This window comes from Meles meles, chromosome 12 (assembly GCF_922984935.1).
Source record: "Meles meles chromosome 12, mMelMel3.1 paternal haplotype, whole genome shotgun sequence".
Classification (NCBI taxonomy): Eukaryota; Metazoa; Chordata; class Mammalia; order Carnivora; family Mustelidae; genus Meles; species Meles meles.
The window spans coordinates 52,648,433-52,673,357 of NC_060077.1; the positions used below are offsets into that span (position 1 = coordinate 52,648,433).

Genomic DNA, 24,925 nt, shown 5'->3' on the forward strand with positions numbered 1-24,925 from the left:
ATGCTATTGCAGAACTTTTTTTTGGTATTCTGCAGTATTCAGTGGTAAATTTCTTTTCACTTAACCTTTCTGGATTTGTTTGGCTTCTTGAATCTGAGTGTCTTTCATCATTTCTGGAAAAATTTCAGCCACTGCATTTTCAAATATGATTTTCCCCTACTTTTGAAACTTTGATTTGATATGTTAGACCCTATCATTCTATGTTTTATCTCTATATCTCTTAACATCTCAGTATTTTCCAGCTCTTCTTTTCTTTTTGTGTGTGCTGAATTCTGGATAATTTCTACTGAATTCTATTCAGAGTTCTTTACTACATTCCTTAGGTAGGTCTAATCGGTTTTTCATCTTGTCCAAAGTTTGTATACTTTATAAACTTTGAAATTGTGAATTTCCTAACGTTAAATTAACTTTGCTGTCTTGGGAGAAACCCAACTTGGTCATGAAGTGTTAATAACTGTATTTATTCTTGAATTTATTTTCCTAATGATTTATTTCAAATTTTACATACTGTGTTCATAGTGAAATTTATTGTGATTATTCTTTCTCCTACTGTCCTTGAAGGGTTATCTATGAAAGTATGCTAGACAGATCTTAACCTCAGAACTACTGACAACTTGGACCAGATAATTCTTTGTTGTTGAGGGGCTCTTTTGAACATTGTAGACACCTAGCAGCATCCTTCACTTCTACCCACTAAATGTCAGCAGCACTGTCCCCCATCCTCTAGTTCTGATATTCCAGAAATATCTCCAGACAACTCTAAGAGCTCCTGGGAAGAAAATTTGTCCCAAGTGAGAACCACTGAGCTATCAAGATGATCAGGAAGTGTAAGGTCATCCTACAAAATGTGTGGCCTCTCTCTTTTAAAACGACCAAGGCCAAGAAAGATGGGGACACTGTGAAACTGTCAGGTAGGAGGAAAGAAAATCAACATGATATGCATTTTATTGGGTGAGATCCCAGAACAGAAAGGAAATAAAGACATTTTCTTGAAAGTTATTGAACTTCAAATGGAGATTGGATGAAATAAGAGATGTTTTTTCTGACTTGAAGAGTTGTATGAGGATTAAAAAGGGTATTTTTATGTTATGGAAATATACCTAGGTGAAGTGATAATGTATCTTGTCTAGGACTTGCTCTCATTTGAATAAAAAAAAGGCTGCTATTATTTCCACTAATAGTAATAACAGCAAGGGAGTGAGGGAGAGACAGAGAGAGAACAAATGAAATGTTTAAAGCAAGGAAATCCAGATAAACTTAATAAGGGAGTTCTTTGTAGTGTTTTTCAACTTTTTTGTTGTTTTGAATTATTTCCTAAATTTAATTTATTAAAAAAGAAGATATATTGCTTATATCACATTGAAGTGAAGGAGGATAGTAGGGCTTAGGAACATTTATTGAGGTTCAAGAAAGAAAGTGCTGGAGGCATATGAAAAATTATACTAGCAGTAAATACATTTTAGAAAAAATAATTTTGTTATTTTTAATTGAAGTTTTGAAAGGGTATTGACATTTTTAAATGTTTATATGATTAATTATCTTACATGTGATATTCAATCTTTGTGCATTTGCGATATGATTAGCTACCCCTAAGACTCCTAAAGTACTACTCACAGCAAGAAGAAAGAGCCTTTACAAATGAGAAAGGGATGTGATGCAATAGATTCAGAGAAGACAGCCAGATGAATATTTGAAGGAACAAAGGCATAAAGGAAAATAAATAGGTCCCTTCCAAAAATCACTGAGAATATGTTCCAGCACATGAGGCATTTTAAGTGGCAGAACAAATGAAATGAACTATTTCAAAGAGGCACATACCTTAACATGACTAATTGATACTTGAATATGAGACAAAAAATGGCAGAAAGTGAATGGAAATTAATTTAATTCATAATCATGTGAAACAGTTATAGGCCTAGGAGATGTGCTTGCAATGAAGGGTAGTCCTTCTCACGGTTTCCTAAATTTAACCAACTGAGATTACATTTTTCAATACAGTCATTCTTTTGTGCTTCTAAAATTATTATTTGCTCTAAATGGAAAATATGCATTTTTATCATAAAATAATAGATCTGTCTTAGTCATTCCTTTTGGAGGCAGTTTTTAAAAATGTACTCATAAGTCAAAGCTATAACAATGTGCCTTAGACTTGTATGGTATCTATGCAGAGAGAAGAACCAGGATAATGACAAATCAATTCTTAGGTACCAAATGCCAATTGATAAAAATTATCAGACTCATGGTTCTTACATGAGTGTTTAATGATATTAATTCTAAAATCAAACTATTTGATTTACTTATAAACAAATCATAAACACAAAATCTCTACCAGATTATAGACAATAATGTGTTAATGGGCTCTGGCCTCGGAGAAGCTGGTGTTTTAGTTATGATTTTGCCACAATTAGCTGATGATTTGGGAAAAGTCACATTACCTCCTTACCTACCTTAGTATTTGGCTGTAGACAGAATAAAATTATTATCTACTTTATGGGATTAGTGTGAGGACTAAGTAAACTAATGATTTTTTAGTAAAAAAAAAAAGTAAAATTTTTTAGCAGAGGCAATTTACAAATTGCTTTCAAATCTCACAAATACTCTTAGTTCGTAAAAGGTTTTTGATTAAACAGAATTGTCTGTTTTACCTTAACAGGCAAACGAAGCCTTCATCCCCCAATTTGAGAAGTAATATGTTGATACAGATAGTTCAATGTAACTCATTTTCAATCAAATACAGTTGCTCTTCTTGCTATATGGTTCAACCTTCCTCAGACTTGCTTTGCTGGACTTCAGTGCTCCACTCTGCGATCACTTCCAATCGTCAGCTACCCTGAAGTTTTCCACCTTCTGCACAAATAACCGCCCTCTTTCTTTTACTCAAAATTATCACTCTCCATGAGCTTTTCTCCCCCACCTATTATCTTTGTTTGACTTTCTATCTTTATTGGAAGTATGCCATATGCCCACTTCTCTGAAAGGCAGCAATTCCTACTCTAAGAGAGTAGGATTAATTCCTCTCCTCCAAGCCTTCTCCCACAGCACGGCTAGTCCGACGAGATTTTGGCCAGGAAAGATGAGTAGGGTCCTCAGGAGAAGATGCTACTGACACCGAGAAGTGACCTGCACTTTTACTGTGAGTAAAGATAAAAGGTGCTGTCAGTGTGCACAAGGGGTTGTGTGTCATAGTTCACGGTTACAATGCATTCTTCTCCTCTTGGAACCTGGACATGACCTCTGTCAGCCTGGTATCACCACAGGATGAAGTAAAGAGCCCACATGTGGGCATTAGAAATTAAGTAGGTGAAGATTCAATTGTGAAGTTCCTCACTTGAACCATCCTTATAAAAGCCGGATAACGCTTGTTAGAAGAGTCTCCATTGTGAATTTTGCCTCAACATTACTTGTCCGTTATTTAACTGCATCTTTAGTGAGCATTTAAACCTGCCTGCATCAAAATAATTTAGTAAGTAATGATAACTGAAGACTTACTATGTGTTAGTCACGGTGCCTAGGCACTTCATATGCACTGAAAATATATAAATAATCTTCATGATAACCACAAAAATTAGATTATATTATTTACTCCAGTTGCCTGATAAACAAAGAGACTTGTTATTACTCAATGTGATCACCTCATAATTATCAGAAACTGTGTTTGCTGATTCTAAAACCCGAGTATTATCCACCAGGTGATTTTGCTATACTACTTTATGGACTGGAATTGAATTATTTTAAGGTTATAAAAACAAAACTAAGAGAAAATTTATTGCACTATCTTATCAGGGGTATTTTCCAGTGAAAGTGCTTGATTAATGGTTAAGTTCATTGAATTGCATGGGTTCCCTACTCCATTTTCGTGGTTAAAATTCCTTAGACTATACTTGATTCATGTCCAAAGTCAAATAGAAGGGCTCTATTTTTTGTCTAAATTGTATAAAAATTGGTTAAACTCAAATTTTCACTTCTTGGATTTCCCCCATAAATGGAAGCAAGAAGATTTGATAAATCCATTATTTGTTAGCCAGTAAGACACTTCCATTTGTGCCTCAAGTACATTTAGTAAGCTGTCTGATTGAAGGCATATGCTTTTAAATATACAGCCACACAGCATGGTGACTATAGTTAATAATACTGTATTGTGTATTTGAAAGTTGCTAAGAGAATAGATATTAAATGTTCTCATCACAATGAAAAAATTGTTACTATGTAGGGTAATGGATGTTAAGTAGGCTTATTGTGGTGATCATTTTGCCATATGTACATATATAGAATCATTATGCTGTATACCAGAAACTCATATAATATTATACACCAATTTATCTCAGTTAAAAAAAGAACAAACCCAAAACTTAGTTGTAACAATTTAGGATAAATATAGATATTAACATATTAATAGATATCTTAAATTTATCTAGATATGCATTTATCATACATATTACTCTGTGGCTTCATATAAATATAAATACATATTATATATATTTATATGAAGTTATGTAAGTTGTAAGTGATATCGCAAATATTTCAGAAAAGAAGTAATTGGATAAAAATATTTACTACTTCAGGACACTATAAAACCAACTTAAAATTATATATTACAGAAGTTGCAAAATAGAGCAATACCCAGAATTTTAGCCTTGTCTCATAAAAGCTTGTTTTTTTAGCTTACCTCATAATCGCTCGAGATTTTCTAGGTCCTTCATGTTACCACACTTCCTTTCTCTGAGTTGCCAGTATATGTGTATTTTAATAGTTCCCTAAAATAGTTCCAAACAGCATGCACACAATTGATTAGTATCATTAGAATTTATTTTTTAAAACTGTGATTACACCATTTAAAAATAGGTGTGTGATACTCAGCTCATAGAGCACCATTAAGCACACCATTATATGCTAATATTGTATAAATGTGTGACTGTGAAATTTCTGCAGCTTCCACTAATTATTTTACTGTCTATTAACAGTTCTTATTAGCCACTTAATCAATTGGATATACACATTGTAAGTTGAAAAGGGAAATATTATGGCATTCTTTGGGGGATATTCTATTCTTCCACATTAGTTTATATTTTTTATAGTAACTAGTTAAGCTATTTACATTTAACTAGTTCTGATGAATTGTGCTATCCATGTAAATAACAAAATTTTCAAAAATTTTACTATATATTAAAAGGAGATTCATTCTTCCTTAGAATGACGAGAATGACAACAATTTTTACAATAAGATCTACCAGAATGACACAGAAAGCTTGTTCTCAGTCTTGAATATGCCTCTCTGGAATTCACCAGAAACATAATTTGTCTATAATACAGACTGAAAATAATTAGAATACTATAAAACAAACTACTCTATCTTTAAAAAAATATTTGTGAAGTTTGCAAAACGGGTCCCAAAGGATATTTTTTCTTTCTTTCCTTCTCTCCTCTCCTCTCCTCTCCATTTCTTTCTCTCTCTTTCTTTCTTTTTTCCTTTCCTTTCCTTCCTTCCTTCCTTCCTTCCTTCCTTCCTTCCTTCCTTCCTTCTTTCTTTTTATATTATCTTTATCACTTGCTAATACTAATGCCTAAATTTGAATGGCACTTATATCTGGAATTATTTCTCATGGGCAGCAATGGTAACAAAATTAGGAGGAACAAATAATGGAATTGTACCTGTAAGATTACCTGTTACCCCACCATTGTCTTCCTTATTTGAGTTCTCAAATCCTAGTGTAAGAAAATCGGGATTAATAGGGTTTGATGTGTTCCTAAGAAAGCTTGCTTATGTAAGTAGTAGAGGCCTGGAATAGAAATAGAATAGAAATAGAATTTATGACTAAGGATAACCTAGCCATTTAAATTACAAACTAAAACTATGTTATGAAAACTCTGACACACTTTCATTGAGATGGGACTAATCATTTATTTGAGCAACGTAGCAGTATTTCTCTGAAGCAGGTGTGTGTCAATGGCTGGTGTGTCATTTACATGTACATGTACATGTACATTTTACATGTACATGTATATTTTACATGTACATGTATATTTTACATGTACATGCATATTTTACATGTACATGTATATTTTACATGTACATGCATATTTTACATGTACATGTATATTTTACATGTACATGTACATGTATATTTTATTCATCATAACAAAAAAGGTTACTGAGTGCTCAGTAAATATTTGGAAAATTAATATTTTAAAAACAGGTTTTCTTCAGAGGAGGATAAACAACATTATTTTTTTTTCCTCCCAAATCTCAATGAGTCCTTGTCAGCAAACTAAATTATAAAATTTTAGGTAAAGAAATTTCCTCTCTGCAAAGTTTGGAATATCTTTGTTAGCATGCTCCAACTAATATTGGGCCTCTGATTAGAAAAAGAACCATTATAATAGCAGAACAGTAGTGGTAACTTGGCAAACCAATGAAAAATCTGCTCACTTAACTTTTTTTTACCAAGAACTATATTATTGAACATGATCATAGACTATGTTGAAATTATCTCAAAAATTTGAAGGTACAGTGGCTGCATTCATCAACCACAAATTCTACCAACGTGATTCATATCTAAACATCCTGTAGACTAAGAACATTGACTGAAATAGGTTTTTAAAAATTCATAGATGATGGAGATTAAGTGAATGCCTGTGGAGTATGATGCAGTCATTCTTCAAGAACTATATGGCTCCAAAATAGTGAGGTGATAAAAAAAACTTTGTTGTATAAGAGCAGCGCAATTTAATTAGGTTAGAAGTAACAGAACATAGTGCCCTAGAATTTACACTCAAGGTAGAAGCAATCTTATCTTTATACTTAAAATCATCAAAAGTATTGTTTCATGTGGTTTTGTGCTTATGGTAGCTTATACTCTTGTTTTGCATCACTTTTTCTTCAGTGGTTTACCATCCATTGATGACCATTGCTTGAATCCTTCAAGAAACTATTTCATTAGAAGTTGCAAAATGATGCTTTTCTAATCCATTATGCATGCTTCATTTATCATCTTGAAATATTCTACATAGAAGAAATTTTCTTTATGTATTAAAACTAATTTGTTATCCTGAAATATTGTTAATCCTGGAAAAGCAAAATTGATGCTTATATCTAAACATTTTGTTATAAGTGTTCAGGGTAATGAGTTAATGCCTTTAGCAATCTCCAGTAGAGCTCATCCCAACCTTTTCCTCTTCAACTGTTCTCTTCTTGTCTCTTTCTTTCTTTCCTCCCTTGTTTCTTCCTTCTCTCTCTTCCTTTCTCTTTCTTCTCCTTTATTTCTTTTGTCTACGTTCTTTCTTTTCTCTTTCTCAATTCCTTTCATCCCTTTCTTCTTTTATTGATGAAGTCAGAGCTTTTAAAATATGTTTGCTGTGTTTTAATCAACTTCAATAATTTTCTTCTGAGTTCTAAGTCTCTTGATTTAGGCCAGTCTAAGCTCTTTCTGTTGGCTCTCATACTTTTTAACTGACCCCAGTAGTCTTCAGTATCCTGCCTGTTTTCTGGAAAGAAAAGGGGTCTAAAGCTGTGTGTATGATTGTGTGTACATATATGTATATACATGTACATGTACATGCATGTACATAAAATCAGATCTTTATGTCATGTGAGAACTCATTCATTCAGTTTTGAGTTAATATGATGGATGGAATAGGCAAAAACTCTTCTCCATTTATGAAATTGATATCATGTTCTCAACCTATGGTAAATCATTGGAATAAAACTAAAGTACATGGCCTCCAGGGAGAAGTTATTTAGGACACAATAAAATGACTTCCAGTTTCCACTCAAACATGTGAAAAGCTGGGAAACCATCACTCCCATCATCACAACAAGAACAAAGCTGAACAAACTGAAAATCAATGACTATTCTTAGATTCTTAAGATAATTGAGGTCATGGAACAAATAGCCTTCTCAAAAACTGGAGAAATAAGTAGATGCAGGGAGTACAGACAAAATTATCAGAAGTAGAAGTTGATGGAGCCAGTAATGGAAAGTTACTCAAACAGTAACTTCAAAGAATTGCTGGAGGCTGAGTATAGTAACTTGAGAGTTATAATCGCCCAGATGCCTAGGCTAAGGGGACACTTGCACTTCTGGTTTTACTTCCAGGAGTTCCAATAGATTCTCAGGTAATATTAGAGAAAAATCTCCTCATGCTGGGCCAGAGAGAGGGAAAAGTAACAATTCTGAAATAAGCTCAGAGCATTCTCCACCACAAAGACCTACTCAACAAAGCGAAAAACGTCACCAGAGCCAACTCTGACATGAAGGAAAGCAAATGAATCAACCTCAGCCCTTGTAAGCCTTCCTGGATCACCCAAGGGAAGGGGAGTGCAAAGCTGAGAAACACTTGTGAAGGTCATATCTCAGGAGCACACATCCACTAAAATACTGAGATTTAATCTTTCCCTAAAACAACACAGCAACAAGACTCCCATATAATAACAATGAATTGCAACAATGAACTGAAAGACTTAAATTCTTTTTAAAAATGAGAATTTCAAACAAAAACCCAAAGCCAACAAGGGAGACAAAAACAGGGATGTTAGAAAAACTGAAGCTTCTGACACAGCTATGGTAAACATGAAGCATATCGGCTTCCTAGACAGACAAACATGAAACCCATACTAACAACCTAGCTACTTCATTCTTATTACTCAATACAACATGTCCAATTTCCAACAAAAAATTACAAGGCATATAAAAGGTAAAAAAAAATTGGAAGAGACAAAGCATTTAAAACAAATATAATTAATATGCTAAAAGTGGTAATGGATAAAGTAGACATTGTGCAGGAGTAGATGGGCAATGTAAGCAGAGAGATGGAAACTCTAATAAAGAATCAAAAGGGGCAGCTGGGTGGCTCAGTTGGTTAAGCATCTGCCTTTGGCTCAGGTATGATCCCAGGGTCCTGGGATCGAACCCCACATAGACTTTCTTGGTCAGCAGGGAGTCTGCTTCTCTTTCTCTCCCTGCCCCTCCACCCGGCTTGTGCTCTCTCCCTGCTCACTCTTTCTCAAGTAAATAAATAAAATATAAAGAATTAAAAGGAAAATCTAGAAATAAAAAATATTACAACAAACATGAAGCATACTTTTGATGGACTCATCAGTACACTGGACATAGCCAAGGAAAGAATCAATAAGCTCAAAGATGTATCAATAGAAAGTCCAAAAACCGAAATGCAAAGACATTTGTCAAAATGTCAATTTGACAATTTTGACATGTCAAAAACAAATGACAAAAAATAAATAAATAAGGATAACGATACTTCCAAGAAATGTGGCACGATTACAAAAGGTACAATATGCATATAATGGGATATGAAAAGATGATAGAAGCAAGAAAGAAAGGATCAGAAGAGATATTTAAACTAATAATGGCTGTAAGTTTTCTAAGATTAATGATAGAAACCAAACCACAAATCCAGGAAGCTCATAGGATACCAGCCGGGATAAATAACAAAAATCTAAATTTGAGCATACCATATTTAAACAAAGAGAAATTCTTCAAAGAAACCAGAAGATAAAACACCTTACCTAAAGAGGAACACAAATAAGAATTACATGAAACTAAGAAAGCAGAAGAAACTGGAGTAAAACATTTAAAGTGCTGACAGAAGAAACCCACCAATCCAGAATTTTGTATCTAATAAAATTTTCCTTCAAAGAAAAGAAGAAATAAAGATTTTATTGGGCAACACAAACTAAGGGAATTTGTTGTCAATGGGCCTGCTGTAGCAGGAGACCCAGGTTCTTGTCTCACGGAGTTGAAGAATGAATCTCGCAGACAAAGGATGGTGAGGAAAGCGACAGAGTTTTATTAAGCAAAGATATAGGAAAAGATTTCAGGAGGGACAGGGGTCCCATCTGAGTTGCCAATGAGGGATTTTTTTTTAATTTGTTTATTTTCAGCGTAACAGTGTTCATTGTTTTTGCACCACACCCAGTGCTCCATGCAGTACGTGCCCACCCTATTACCCACCACCTGGTTCCTCAACCTCCCACCCCCCGCCCCTTCAAAATCCTCTGGCTGTTTTTAAGAATCCATAGTCTCTCATGGTTCATCTCCCCTTCCAGTTTCCCTCAACTCCCTTCTCCTCTCCATCTCCTCATGTCCTCCGTGTTCTTTGTTATGCTCCACCAATGAGGGATTTTCAACTCTGACCTTTTATTAGGATTTTACCAGGAAACTTGCCATTGGTTAGGTCAGTGGCTGAACTAGACGTGAAGCTTGTGAAAGTTTGTATGATATCTATGATCCATAGATAGGACACCTGTGATCTATAGATATGCATTACTAGGTCTGGCTAAACTTTATAGTGAACTTTTCCTCTGAGGCCTGATCAGTTTTTGTGGCTATTTTTAGTTTCTGTGCTCAAAATGTAATTATTAGAAAAACATTTTAACCCTAGTAATTGGGATATGTTGGTCTAAATTTTCTTGATCTTTGTCTTTATTTTGTCTCAGTGTCTGCATACCTAAAATATCCTCAGAACCTCATCAGAGGCCTCCTGTCTCTCTCTGCCTATACCTTCACTCTTGCTCTACTCACTGTCTTGCAAGAAATATTAAAATAACTTCTTCTGAGATAAATAAAATGATATAGGTCAGAGACCAAGATCCATGTAGAGAAAGAAAAAGAATCATAGAAGAAATAAATGAAGGTAAAATAAAATCTTTATTTTTCTTATTTTTATCTAACCTAGTAGATAACTGTTCAAAACACTAACAGCAACAAATACTGGGTGATTGTATCATATGGATAAGTGAAATGAATGACAGTACTGTCATAAGGGATGGGAGGGAGAAATTAGGAACACTTTCATAAGGTACATGCACTACCCATGAAGTGGTATTTGAAAGCACTTACATTAGTTGTAAATACATACTATAAACTCCAAAGCAATCACTAAACAAAACCAAAAAGTATGATTGATATGCTAAGAGCAGAGAAAAAATGGAATCATACAAAATGCTCAATTAAAATCAGAGAAGAAAGCAAAAAAGGGTAAAGTTAAAAAAAAGAAGTGCAATAAATGCAAAGCAATTGCAATCATGTTAGATATTAATCCAATTATATAAATAATCACTTTAAATATTAAGGATCTAAATCTACCAATAAAAAGTTACTAAAAAAAAACAACCCAAGATCCAGGTATTTTTTTTTTTTTTACAGGAAACTCACTTTTAATGAAAAAAGCCATACCATGCTAGAGCTGTAATAAAAACAAAAGCTGGAGTAACTTTATTTATCTCAGCAGATATCAGATTAGGGGAAATAATCAGGGATAAAGAGGAAATTACATAAAAATTAAGGGCCTAATTCTCCAAGGAGACATAGCAATCCTTAACATGTATGCCCCTAATAACAGAATGTCAAAAAATATGAAGCAAAAATTGATTAGAAATGTGACTATGAATTAGAAATATGAGGAGAAATAGATGAATCCACTGGTAGAGCTGGAGGCTTCCTTCCCTCAGTGATTGACAGACCTTGCAAGCAGAAAATCAGTAAGACAGGCTAAGACTATGTAGCATCCTTAGTATCTTTTGGGCCCTAAGATCTCAGAAACAGAATTAGCTAAAGGGAACTAAAAAGGCAGTCCCTGGGCAGTACTGTCACCTCATCTTAACAGAATCAATCTACTGTCTCAGTGGGGTGGGGATGGAGGTGTGAGGGACTAGCTATGGAAGTGAGATACATAACACTTACATCTTATTATCTCTTGTGCTGGAGAATTGGCATAATGGGATGGATAATGTAAATAAATAGATTATTGCAAGTGACGTTCTTTTAATTTATCCCACACTTCTGTAGACTCAATGGAAGAAGCTGAATTTGAATATCCTCTTATTTGCCCCCCTTTCTTTTCTTTACCTTTTTTCCTCTTTTTTTTTTTTTTAACAAAGTTGTAACTGAAACTAAAATAGGAGCAATATACCTCAACAGAAATATATAGTCGCTAAATTAAGGAAACTTGAGTAATGTATGTAAAGCCTCCACTTGCTTTTAGTAGGTGAGACTTAGCCAAAAGCAATCTGCTGGACCTGGTGTTTCTGTCCATGTATGAATTGTTATTTTATATTTTGTTAGCTCCTAGTGGCCACAACAGAAGAATCAATAAACTAGTAAGACCTAACATTGTTTCTCACCTGATCTTTGATATATAGCTATTATTAATCTGTTTTCTCAAAGAATTTATCAGTAATTTTTTTAAAAGATTTTATTTATTTGAGAGAGGAAGAGAAAAACGCAGAGAGATAGAGCACAAGCATGTGTGAGAGGAAGAAGCAGGCTCCCTGCTGAGCCAAGAGCCTGATGTGGGGCTTGATCCCAAGACCCCAGGATCATGACCTGAGCCAAAGGTAGATGCTTAACCGACTGAGCCACCCATGTGCCCCTTAATCAGTAATTTTAATTGAAGTTGAATTAAGTTCTATTATTTTATTGAGGTATTTAAATTTGACTCCCTAAAGTTTGTGAAAACAGGCCTTTTAAAAGTTGATTACAGGGGCGCCTGGGTGGCTCAGTGGGTTAAAGCCTCTGCCTTTGGCTTGGGATCATGATGCCAGGGTCTTGGGATCAGGCCCAGCATTCGGCTCTCTGCTCAGCAGGGAGCCTGCTTCCTCCTCTCTCTGCTTGCCTCTCTGCCTACTTGTGATCTCTGTCTGTCAAATAAATAAATAAAATCTTTAAAAAAAAGTTGGCTACAAAAGTACATGAAAACATTAAGTAGGTAGACATTATTCACATTTGAGTCAATCTACTTCTCAATCATGTGGTATAAATTCCTCAACTGAAATTTTCAAACACTAGAGAAAATGAATATGGCAAAACCACCCATTATTAATGATCACGTGAGCCACTGTGGAAATACACACACACACACACACACACACACACCATACATATACACATACATAATACACATATGTATAAAGACTCCAGTCACTGACACGATTTTTCGTTTGTCCAGATACATGTAACGGATGAAACTTTTGAATCATGGGGTATAATATGAAAAAGAAAGAAAGAGAGTTTCTAAGCCATTTGACAAAATATCCCGATATAGCCAGTTGTCAATGGGATGACACTGTATGAGTCTGAAGGTTAGGGGCTGAGTCTTTCCTGGGTTTTTCTCCCCATCTCTCTCTCTTGTTTGCATAGTACCGTCTCTGCTGGTGTTCTGTACAACATGGGTGCTGAGACATTCGATGTTCTCATTCTCTGACCACCCTAAATAGTTGCTACTGGAGAAACAGTTGATTATTTGTGAACTTTCGGGACCTAGGGCACTGATGCCTGCAGTAATAAGTCATCAGCCAAGTTGGAGGCAGAATGACTGAAAAACGTCAGCTGCCCTCGCAATCAATTACAATCACTAAGGCTGGAACAATCATGAGGGATCTTTGGACTACTTGCTAAGGTAGATAAAATAACTATTTTGGCCACACAGAAATCTGTGCATACAAGGAAGGTCTCTTGGTCACAGTTCTAGTCTGGCTCTTCCCTTAACTGTTTAATGTAGAAGTATTTACATAGAATTCTATAAAGCAAACATGTGACTTGCCTTAACATGGGAAGAGAAAACAAACATAGACACCTTTAAAATATTTGCAGCCCGTAAATGTTTGCAGGACTCACATGTAGAAGTGAATTTCCCAGAAGGTGAATTAGTCTTTTGCATAGAATGCCCTAATTCTAGGGTTGAGGATATAAAGCAATGACTGGCCCTGTAGCTGGACCCTGGATGCTGCAGAAAAGCGGGTGGACAGCAGGATTTGGAGAGAACCCAAATAAACATGAGTGGTACTAAGAGGCGGACACCTGAAGTCACGCAGCTGGTGAGTAGCTTCCTCCCTGCAAAACTGTGCTGCACAGTATTGTGCAAATGACTAAATCTGACTTCCACTCTGATGTGTAAGATATCTCTGGCAGTGAGGAAACTCACATATGAGCTAAAAGAATGGGAATTTTCTTCAAAAGAATGTGGAATAAAGGCCCATTCAGAAGGTGGAAAAGAAAAGAAGATGATACACAGTCTGAAGGAAAATAAATTCTGCTGTATGAAATCTTACAAATAGTGAGATAAATAACTTTATGTGTATGTCCCAATAATATCCCTTGATATATTCTTTTAATTGCTTCAGGGAAAGATCAAAGTATAATCTGAGATTTTTGTGATCTAGAGCATTACCTTATAAGTTAAAACGCGCTTTCTTAATTCTATTTTAGGTTCTTACATTTTATTTAGTGCTTTGATTGCTAAATGTTTGCTATTTACATAATGTTATCATGGTTAACTGCCAACTTGTGATTGATAAAATTACATGTAATTTTTCATGACAGATGATAGGATTATCCAGATGTGGGATCCATAAAGCATCAAACAATAAGTTAAGAATAGCAAATGAGAATCATTTTGTGCATTTGTTTTTTTAAGGGGAAGTCCCTCCTATGTTTAGAGCATTGGACACTGAAGTCAGAACAACTTTTACTTAAATACAAACAACTTACTGAGTGACTTTGAGCAAGTTGCTTCTACTCTTTAGTCTCAGTTTCTTCATTTATATGACAGGATTTTAATAATTTTTATCTCGCATGGTGACATGGGTTAGAAATGAGATAATTTAGGTGATGCCAAGAAACAATGTGTACTCATTGTGGCTTTAGTCATGAAAATGAATCATCAGTTTTTGAAGAGAACTATAGCAAAACAAATATGTACTTATATGTATATCTTATAATTTTATATATATACATGTATACACACATACACACATATATACTTATATAACATATATAGCACACATATAACATATTATACATGCAATGTATATAAGAGAGTATGTAAATCTAAAAGACAGTATTTAAACAAGAATAATAAAATGAACAACTGTACACCCACAAACCATGTTAAGAAATATGCCATTGTCAAAGAGAATCAAGTATCATATGGTTTCACTTATTTGTGGAGCATCACAAATGACATGGAGGACATTGGGAGATGGAGAGGAGAAGGGAGTTGAGGGAAACTGGAAGGGGAGGCGAACCATAAGAGACTATGGACTCTGAAAAACAACCTGAGGGTTTTGAAGGGGTGGGGGTGGGAGGTTGGGGGAACCAGGTGGTGGGTAAAAGGGAGGGCACGTATTGCAAGGAGCACTGGATGTTGTGCAAAAACAATGAATACTGTTATGCTGAAAAAAATAAATTAATTAGTATTAAAAAAATTAGATGTCACAAAGCACAAACCAAATAAATATGTCATCTGAAGAAATATGCCATTGTCAGTGTGAGAGAAGCCTCTTGAATGGACTGAGTACCCCACTGAGTACTTTAACTTTCTTCTCAAGAATGCCCTGCAATCCCCGGGATGTTGTGATATTCATCCCTTTCGTTTTTCTGATAGTATTACTACCTATGTATTCCTGCCTTAAAATAAAATTTTCATTTTTTTCTGGTTTTGATCTGCTTTGTTTTCCTTGTCTTCAGTCAAATGCTCTACCACTGAGCTATACCCCCTGTTCTCTTTGTCTGGTTACTTCATGCTAATTTTGCCTGTGTTTGAACTTACATAATTGTTATTTGTCTATTTAATTTAACAAATTATTTTTAACATAGGTATTTTCAAAGGAGAAATGTCATCCCCTGTTTCCCCACCAGATAATTTTTATTGATTAAAAAATTAATACAACCAATAGTTCAAAATATTGAACCAATATACAAAAGTAAAAATGAAAAATTATACATTCCTTATTCCATCTCTCTTCTCTATTCTACTTATTCCTCCTCCCCAATGGCAACTACCATTAGGAATCTCTTAGTCATTTTTCATTATAAAATAAATGCATATCTATTAATATATTTGTATATGTCCCCCACAAAAGGATTACACTGTATCCCCCACAAAAGGATTACACTGTATCTGTATTCCTACATTTTGTTTTTCCCTTAGAATTAATCTTAGATAACATTCCCTATCTGTACACGTAGCTCTACTTCATCATTTTTTATGATGCCACGATTCCATTGTATTATATATCACCATTTATTTTTAAAGTCTCTTATTGATGAATGTTTTGTTTTTTCATTTTTAATGCTATTACAAAAAGTGTTGCACTATACATATTTATACAGACATCCTGAAAAGTTTTTGTCTGCATATTCTTAGGATAACTCCTTGAAATCCAAAGAGTGTGTTCATTCAAACATTTTTGACTAGCAGAACTAAACAAAGGCTGAATAGTGGTTTGAAGGCACTTTGTACAGCCCTGCCAATGTTTCTCACAAGCTCTTTGAAAATTTTCTCTAAATGTAATACTGTCCAAATGGATGGGCATACTGTTTGTTTTTTTCCAACCTATCCCATCTACACCATAAAACACTTTACTATGCTAACTATGAATATGTTTTCTTGTTTAGAATCCTATCCCCTCTAGCTCAATGATAATTTACTGCTTTGGTAACCTTCACTTATCTCTCCATCAGAACTATGAGCCAAAAGATTTTAGATTGGGATGTTTCATGTCCATGTGCTGTCAGTCAATGTTGGAAATGACTTACACATGAGCTTGACAGAATTGTTCAAATAAGTAAATGCAGTGTCTACATAAAGTCTAAAGAAAATGATGCTATGGCATATTTGACCCTGTTTCCTTTTCATGGGCTTCTCAATTTAACACTGAATCTCTCAAAAATAAATTTTTCTTTTTTTTCCTTCAAAAATCAATTTTTCAAAGTCATTTTATTTTATATTGTCATGCACAGTCTATCAGAATTAGTTGATATTTTCAGTTCTAATTAGTTAATGTTGGCCTGTTTTATAATTCCCTGTTTTCCAAAATGTTCTATGCTCCCTATCATATTACTTCTTCTTCTTCTGTTCATCTAACACAGTTACAATTATAAATATAAGTAAATAGAGTTTTTTTTTTTTAAATATTTTATTTATTTGACAGAGAGAAATCACAACCAGGCAGAGAGGCAGGCAGAGAGAGGAGGAAGCAGGCTCCCCGCGGAGCAGAGAGCCCGATGTGGGGCTCGATCCCAGGACCCTGGGATCATGACCTGAGCGGAAGGCAGAGGCTTTAACCCACTGAGCCACCCAGGCGCCCCTAAATAGAGTTTTGAATAAGAATTTGTTTGCTTTTATTCTCTCCCACCACCCAACTTCAGGCATATATTAATTTTTTAGTTTCCTATTCTCATTTTTCTGTGCCTAAAAGAGATTAGATATTTGTGAATTTTGATATATAGCTGAGTCATCTTACTGATAAGCATTATGATTGTACTAGAAGCCAAACCCCAAATATATGTTGTTACTATATACATGTCTATATTTTGTGTACTTTCTTATGCAATAAGAAATTATTCAGAGTTACTTCATGGTAAGTAAGAGTTATCTCATGGTTTTTTCTCCCAATATTTTCTTTCATATTCTGTCCTACAGTCCTGGCAAAGCACAGGTAATTATAACAAATATTAGCCAATTCATAAAAAATTTTCCACATATTCTCTCTCAAAAATTATCTCAAGAGGGTTTTTAGTTTTAACTTAATTTTTTGTATAGGGGAAAGGAAGCAGAATTTTTAGAATTTCTGTATGAAACCATCCTGTTGATAAGAAAATTTAAAATCATATATTAAGTGAGCCTATAATTTAGTTTCTTACCATTATATAGCAATTCTAACCATTCAAGTGGCTTAAGATAACCAGCATTTTCCTATCTCTTCTGATTCTGTAGTTTGAGCTCAGATGATTTTTTGCTTCAAGTCATCTGGGGAACCAACTGATTTAGAAGGTCATAGATGACTCCTTACATGATTTGCAGTTGGTGCTGGGTTCTCTGTGGGAACTGTTGATTGGCACTTTGCTTATCCTTCTCCGGTTATTTCTCCTTCTCTTGAGCGTCTTGCAGTTGCTGACTTGGTTTCAAAAAGCAGAAAGTGGAAGTTTCCTATTTTCTTTAGGCCAAGGTTTGGATGTCCCTAAAATCACTCCCATTGCATTCTACTTGCCAGAACAAGTTTTGAGGCCAGCCTGAGTCAAGGGAAGGGTAAACAACCGCCCCACTTAATACCAGGTGTCTCATGCACATACAGAGTGGGGAAGAATTATTATTATCATTTTCTAAAATATTTTATTTATTTGACAGAGAGAAATCACAACTAGGCAGAGAGGCAGGCAGAGAGTGAGGAGGAATCAGGCTCCCTGCAGAGCAGAGAGCCCAATGCGGGGCTCGATCCCAGGACCCTGGGACCACGATCCGAGCTGAAGGCAGAGGCTTTAACCCATTGAGCCACCCAGGCGCCCCGGGGAAGAATTATTGTAAGCCATCTTTTGAAACTAATGGAGAGAGATATTTTAAAATGTTGAGAGAAAAAACCCCACCAACCTAGAATTCTGTATCCTGCTACTTTATCTTTCAGATTGGAAAGAGAAAGAAAGACTGTTCTCAGAAAATGGAATTCCAGGAAACCTACTGCTTCTAGACTTACCTTGCAAAAAATTTTAGAAGTCCATCTGAGAGAAGGAAAATTATACACATCAGAAACTCTGATCTGCATAAAGGAAAGAATACCAGAGAATGGATAAGTGAAGCATCAAAAGAGCTTTCTCAACAACTGTTCAGACTTGGAGTACAACATGTAATAGGAAGCTTTATCAGCCTAATCAGACAGTCCATCTAACAGCACTCTCTCCTTCCCAGTGGTTATTTGGTGTGCGAAATTGTCATAAATGTATCTGTGGGAACATGGAGACACATGGCAACCCTAGGAAAAGACTTTCTGCAGGAACCTGGTCAGCTGTGTCCATAGGATCTCAGAGAAATCAGGGTGACCAGTATGACAATACTAAGAACTACCTTACCCTCTTGACAATTCCCTTGAAAGTCCTGCTGGAGAGTCAATCACCGATTAATTAGCTGGGCACCAAAAGAAATGTTGGGTGGTGAGTAGGGGCTATGCTGTATGAAACATGGCTATTTTTAAACACTAGCTTCATTTTTCAGGGTGGAAATCTTTTTTCCCTGATTTTGGCACAGATGCTAGTGAAGAAATAGAGATGGATGTGGTTGGAATAGGCTTAGCATTTAGCTTCTCATATAAATTTAAAAATATTGACTATATGTGAAGAATTATACATTGCATCTCATGCACATGTAACTGATATTAAAAAATAATATTGCTCTCAAAGAAGAAAATCTTTTTTTATTGAATTTTTAAGGATGTCTTTTCTTCTAAGTATGCTTAGTAGTAATTTCAATGCATAAATAGTAGCAAAAGTTTATTATTTTAGCTTTCTAGGGAGTACTGAGTAAAATATGCTTTGGCTTTTGTAAATAAAAGAATTGGTGAATTTCTTTAAAAAATTAAAAGATAATAAAGGACATATTAGCCTTATACCAGTAAATTTGAAAACTTACATAAAATGAATAAATCTCATGACATACACAGTTAACCCATCTCTCTCTAGAAGAAATAGATAACATGAGAAACCATATATCTATTATAGAAGTTGAATTTATGATCAAAACTTTCCTAAAAAGTAAACTCCAGGTCCAGATGCCATTATTAGTGAATTCTATAAAATATATGTGTATCTATCTATCTATCTATCTATCTGACTGGTTCTATTTCTATGGTTAAATCTTACTAATCCAAGATGCAATTTAATAAAGACATGTTAGGATAAGATTTCAGAATTAGGTATAAAACTGGTTAATGCCTAGCATTAACAGGACAATAAACTATAGTTTGAGCGGCTATCAGTTTCACTGATAGTTATTTTCATCTCTCCAGACCAACATCTACAGTTTTAACATGAAACTCCTCAAAATCTCAGACCTTCAAATAATGGTAAATAGTAGGTTTAGCTAGCTAACTATATATATGTATGTATGTATGTATATATATACATATATATATACAACTATTGAGTGGTCTTTGCCCCTATTGATTTTGGAAGGTTATGCTGCCCATATTTTTGCCTTACTTCTAAATTTTGGATAATTTATTATAACACTTTAAAGAAATTAATAATGTAACTTACAAGCTGACATAATTTATTTATGACTTAAATGATTGACTAAACCTTATGTCAGGAATATTTAAGCAAAATCTTTTTTTTTAAAGATTTTATTTATTTATTTGACAGAGAGAGATCACAAGTAGGCAGAGAGGCAGGCAGAGAGAGTGAGAGGAAAGCAGATCCCTGCTGAGCAGAGAGCTGATTCGGGACTTGATCCCAGGACCCTGAGATCATGACCTGAGCCGAAGGCAGTGGCTTAAATCACTGAGCCACTCAGGCACCCCAGTAAAATATTTAAGTTAATGGAAATATCAAGCTCAATAGGAAAATGGACAAAAGATGTGAACATGCATTTCACAGAAGGTAAATTGTATTTGGCCAATAAACATGTGGAGAGATGTTCTACCACATTTGTGATCAGAGAAAGGCAAATCAAGACTATAAATAAATCCTATTTTATACCCATTCGAGTTGCAAAAATTTAGTAGTCTGATGCTACAACACATTGGAAGAGGATATGGATTTAAAAACATTTCTTGTAAATTGCTATAAATAATCACTTTGGAAAATATTTTGCCATTATCTTACAAAGGTGAACATCTGCATGCCAAATGACTCACAATATTGTACATATATACCAGAAGTCATGTATAAGAATATTTTATCAAACAGAGATATCTTTACTACAAAAACAAGAAAAAATATAGTCAATAAAAGAATGAATAACCAAATATATTCAGACAACTAAATATTATTCAACAGCGAAATACATATACCTAGCCATGTGCAACAATATCAATGAAACTTAATAGATTACTCTTGATTTTAAAAATTGAGTCCTAGAAAATTATACCAGGGCCACTGTGTTGGAAGCATTCTGAGGACACTATTCACATTAAATTTCGTATAAAAAATAACCCTCTGAATGTTTCGCAAATATGGTTGAGTCCATTATTGCTGTATTTGCCAATACGCAGGTGTTGGTAACCTCAGTGAAAGTGATCTGTGGAATTCCAGAGATAAAGCCTGATTAGATGAGACTCAGGAAAGAAGGGGAGATGAGAGAGTGCAGACTGTCTATGCAAACAATTCTTATGAGGGATGTGCTGTGGAAGAATACATATATATTTCAGAACCAGATGCCAGTGTATTGTTATTTGTGGCATCTATGCGATAGTTGGGAGAACTGACCAGGGAAGACAAAACAGTTTATCATCCTGTGGAGGGAAGTCCCACTTACTTTCTTGACTATAGCCTTACCATGTCGTAGATATTGAAAATCTCTTCCTATTAGAGAAAAGCTTGAGTGTGTTGCTTTCAGTGTTGGGATCCAACTGTGAGCAAACCGAAGAGTCTATTAGAGGTACGTATGCTGGTCTTTAGAACAGCCCCACTTACATGGATCTATCTAAAGAACCAGGTAGAGAGGAATACTGTGTTTCTCCAGATAGGAGAATTTAATTCCTTAAATGAGTACTTGGTGTATCTATTTTTTTATTTTTCTGACTGGGCACAGTATACTTTATCAATGGTACATGACAAGGTAGGGATCCTTAAACCCTTCCCCTTCATCAGGAGGTCTGGGATGGAAACTGTGTAGAGGTCAGGTGATTCTCAGTGTGTTAGTGGATGAATTGGTGCAAGGACTTCCCACTAGCTGAGGGGCCTCTCTCTTCCCCTTGTACTCTTGTTGGTACATGGTGCATTGTAAAAGAACAAAGTACAGAAGCTGGAATTAGATCCTCCACAGACCCATCTTGGATGACACAAAGACTCTGAAATCTCATCCAATGCAACGAAGACTGAAGGCTGAACACCATGCTTATTCCAATATACTTTCCATAACAGATATTTTGCACATATTAGAAGTTATATCAGATATCAGACTTGGTCATATATAAAGATTTCAGCAAGGCCCAGAGCTGAAGAACACATACTTTAGCTGGTTCACACAGTGAGTCCTAAACATGTAAAATCTTCTACATTCCTACAAGTACAGGATTTAACCCCTTGAAGATTTGAAACAATCCTTCTATTTAGATTCTTAACCACCTGGGTTACTAGGCTCTGTAGAAATCATTTTTTTTCCTAAGACCATTTCCCTCTTTAGTGATCTCTTTTCCTGACTTCTACTTATGCCTTTTCACTCTGATAGTTTAATGTCTTTACATCTGGTCCCCCACTTTAGTTTCTTTACTTGCCTACTGCTTTTGCCTTTGGTTATTAACTCTAAAATTACCCCTTTGAATAACATTTTAAAAAATATTTATTTGGGGGACTCCTGGATGTCTCAGTTGGTTAAGTGTCCACCTTCAACTCAGGTCATGATCCCAGGGTGCTGGGATCGTGTCCTGCATCAGGCTTCCTGCTCAGTAGGGAGCCTGCTTCTCCCTCTTCTTCTGCCTGCTGTACTCCCCCAACCCGCCCTCTCCTCATGCATTCTGTCTCTCACACTCTTTGTCTCTCACATACTCTCTCTCATATAAATAAATAAAATATTTTTAAAAAATCTTTATTTGGCATGTAAAATTGCCAGGAATTGCTCTTGGTGCCCCATACCAGAGGGCAGCAGTGAGGAAGGGTGGTGGAGCCATCCAGCTTCTTTAGGACACAGAAACAGGATGAACACCAGAATCTAATCTGTGGTGTATGTTAGGGATTAGATCAACCTTTTTATCAAAGCAGAAGGCCCCTTAGGACACTATCAGAAGGTGACCTGGAGGTCAATATGGCAAGAGTGAGATGCCGGGTGGAAGACTGCTAGCAAAGCACAAAAGACAATGGTAAAGACAGTGGAATGGAAGGGGCACGCTGAGCTAGTCCAGATAAACATTGGAGACCATAGCAGAAGTGCATAAAATGAAAGCTCCTGAACATTCTGGATACCCAGTCAGAGTTAGCTGTATAGAATAAACCATGTAGCAAGGAAGGGGAAAAAGAATTTAACACATGTTGAGAAGCTGGAATTCAAGGGAACAGAGAGAGACATGATGTTCTCTCAAACTAGAGCAGAGTCCCCTGCTGTGTAGAGTAAGCAGAGGGAGGACAGAGGAATAAAATTTAAGATAAACACCTGAGGGGTCCTTGCTCACAGTCATCACAGAATATAGTCATGGATTTCAGATACTTAGAGAAACTGCCAACCTGTGAAACAGAAAACTTGGACTGGACTCTCTTCATTAATATTTCTTCTCTTCTTTTCCTTTTAGGAAAAAAAAATTAGTTTTCTTTTTCTTCTACTTTTTTGTTTGTTTGTTTAGACTTATATAATTCAGCCTCATTGTAAAGAACTCAAATTAGAACACAAAGAAAAACAGTCCTCAAAATAACCTTGGTTACTATTAAGTTAATAATGTTCAGACCTTGGTCTCTTTATATGTACAGTTAAGAGTAGACACATGAAAAGATATCTGATAGACAAAAAAAATGTTCCTAAACAGGATTGCACTATGAAGCCTCATTCAAAAAGATTAGTCTACTTATTTCGACTTGATTATTAAAAATGAAGAAATTAGAGAAATTGCAAACATTTTGATAAATATTTTCTATGGATACCTATAAATTAAGAGAAAAAAACAGGAGAAAGGCTAAAAGGTTGAGATCATTGTGTTTTATTTCCTGAAACACATTTTTCTGTTTTAGTCAGGAGTTGAAAGACATTTGTTACTTAACACACACATTCTCCACCTTCCCTTTTAAAACTCTCAATTTTAAAAAATTGTTATATATGTTAATTGTCCAATTTTATAACATTTGTATTCTGTTCTATAAAATTAATTCCTGTATTTTTTCTTATTACATTGAGCTTTCGATGGGCTCCATTTTGTGTTAGAGTTGTTAATTAATGAATTAATATGTAATTAATATTTTAAAAAGATAACCTTATATGTGGTGAATTCCCTGAAGGTGAGAGTTTGAGAATGTCTGATGCTAGCTTTGCGCAATGGCAGTATCGTAGCCAATGAGGTTTATCCGAGGCGCGATTATTGCTAATTGAGAATGTCTGATGCTTACTTAAATAGAATTGTGACTCGGTCATAAGCAAATGGGAGTTCACCATTTCTTTTCTTAATCTGTTGCAGAGTTGAGCCTTTCTTCTGCCAGTCCTGTTTATTTTCTTTCTGGAAACATGACGAATCTTTTGTTTATTTAATTATTTCTTTCAACTATGTAAATAATTTTAAAAGTCAAATAACCTTACTATGGTTACAATGAAAGCTTAAGACTTTCTATTGCCCTCTTTTAATCATTGAGGTCATACATTTAACCTGAGAGCTGTTTTTTCTGCCAGTTGCCTCCATACTATAAATCACATTTAAAAAATTTTTAATTTGAGTATAGTTGACACACAGTGTTAACATTAGTTTCAGGTGTACAACACAGTGATCCAATGTCTCTATACATTATGCTGTGCTCAGCACAAGGGTAGCTCCCATCTGTTACCATATGACACTGTTACCATATCACTGACTATATTCCCTATGCTGTGCCTTTATAAGTCACATTTTTATATTATCATTTCTTGGCCTTTCTGTTTTAGATTTTATTTAATAACTTTCTATTATGAAAGGTCTATATTTGCTTCTCTTTGAGGTAAATACTTTCTCTCCTTTGATGTTCCTAATGTAGTTTATATATCATTCTTTTTTGAATTAATTTTTAATGTTCATGAATTTATGACAATGCAAATATTATTCACAGCTAAAAGAAGTATTGTACTGTGATTACAATGACTTTTCTTAGGGAATGTTTTATTTGTCCTGGAATTAATGACTGTCTTGATTTTTTTATTTTCTCTGTTTCTTGTATAATTTATTAATCACCAAACCCTTTGACCTTACTGATGACCTAGAAAATACATTGAAATACCTCAGTTGCTCTACCATAAATGTTAACTTCTTGGC

At 35.0% G+C, this 24,925-nt stretch overlaps 1 pseudogene; it reads left to right on the forward strand.

The window, feature by feature from the left end:
- Positions 1–23,953: 23,953 nt before the first annotated feature.
- Positions 23,954–24,113, forward strand: LOC123954738 (annotated as a pseudogene).
- Positions 24,114–24,925: the final 812 nt, after the last annotated feature.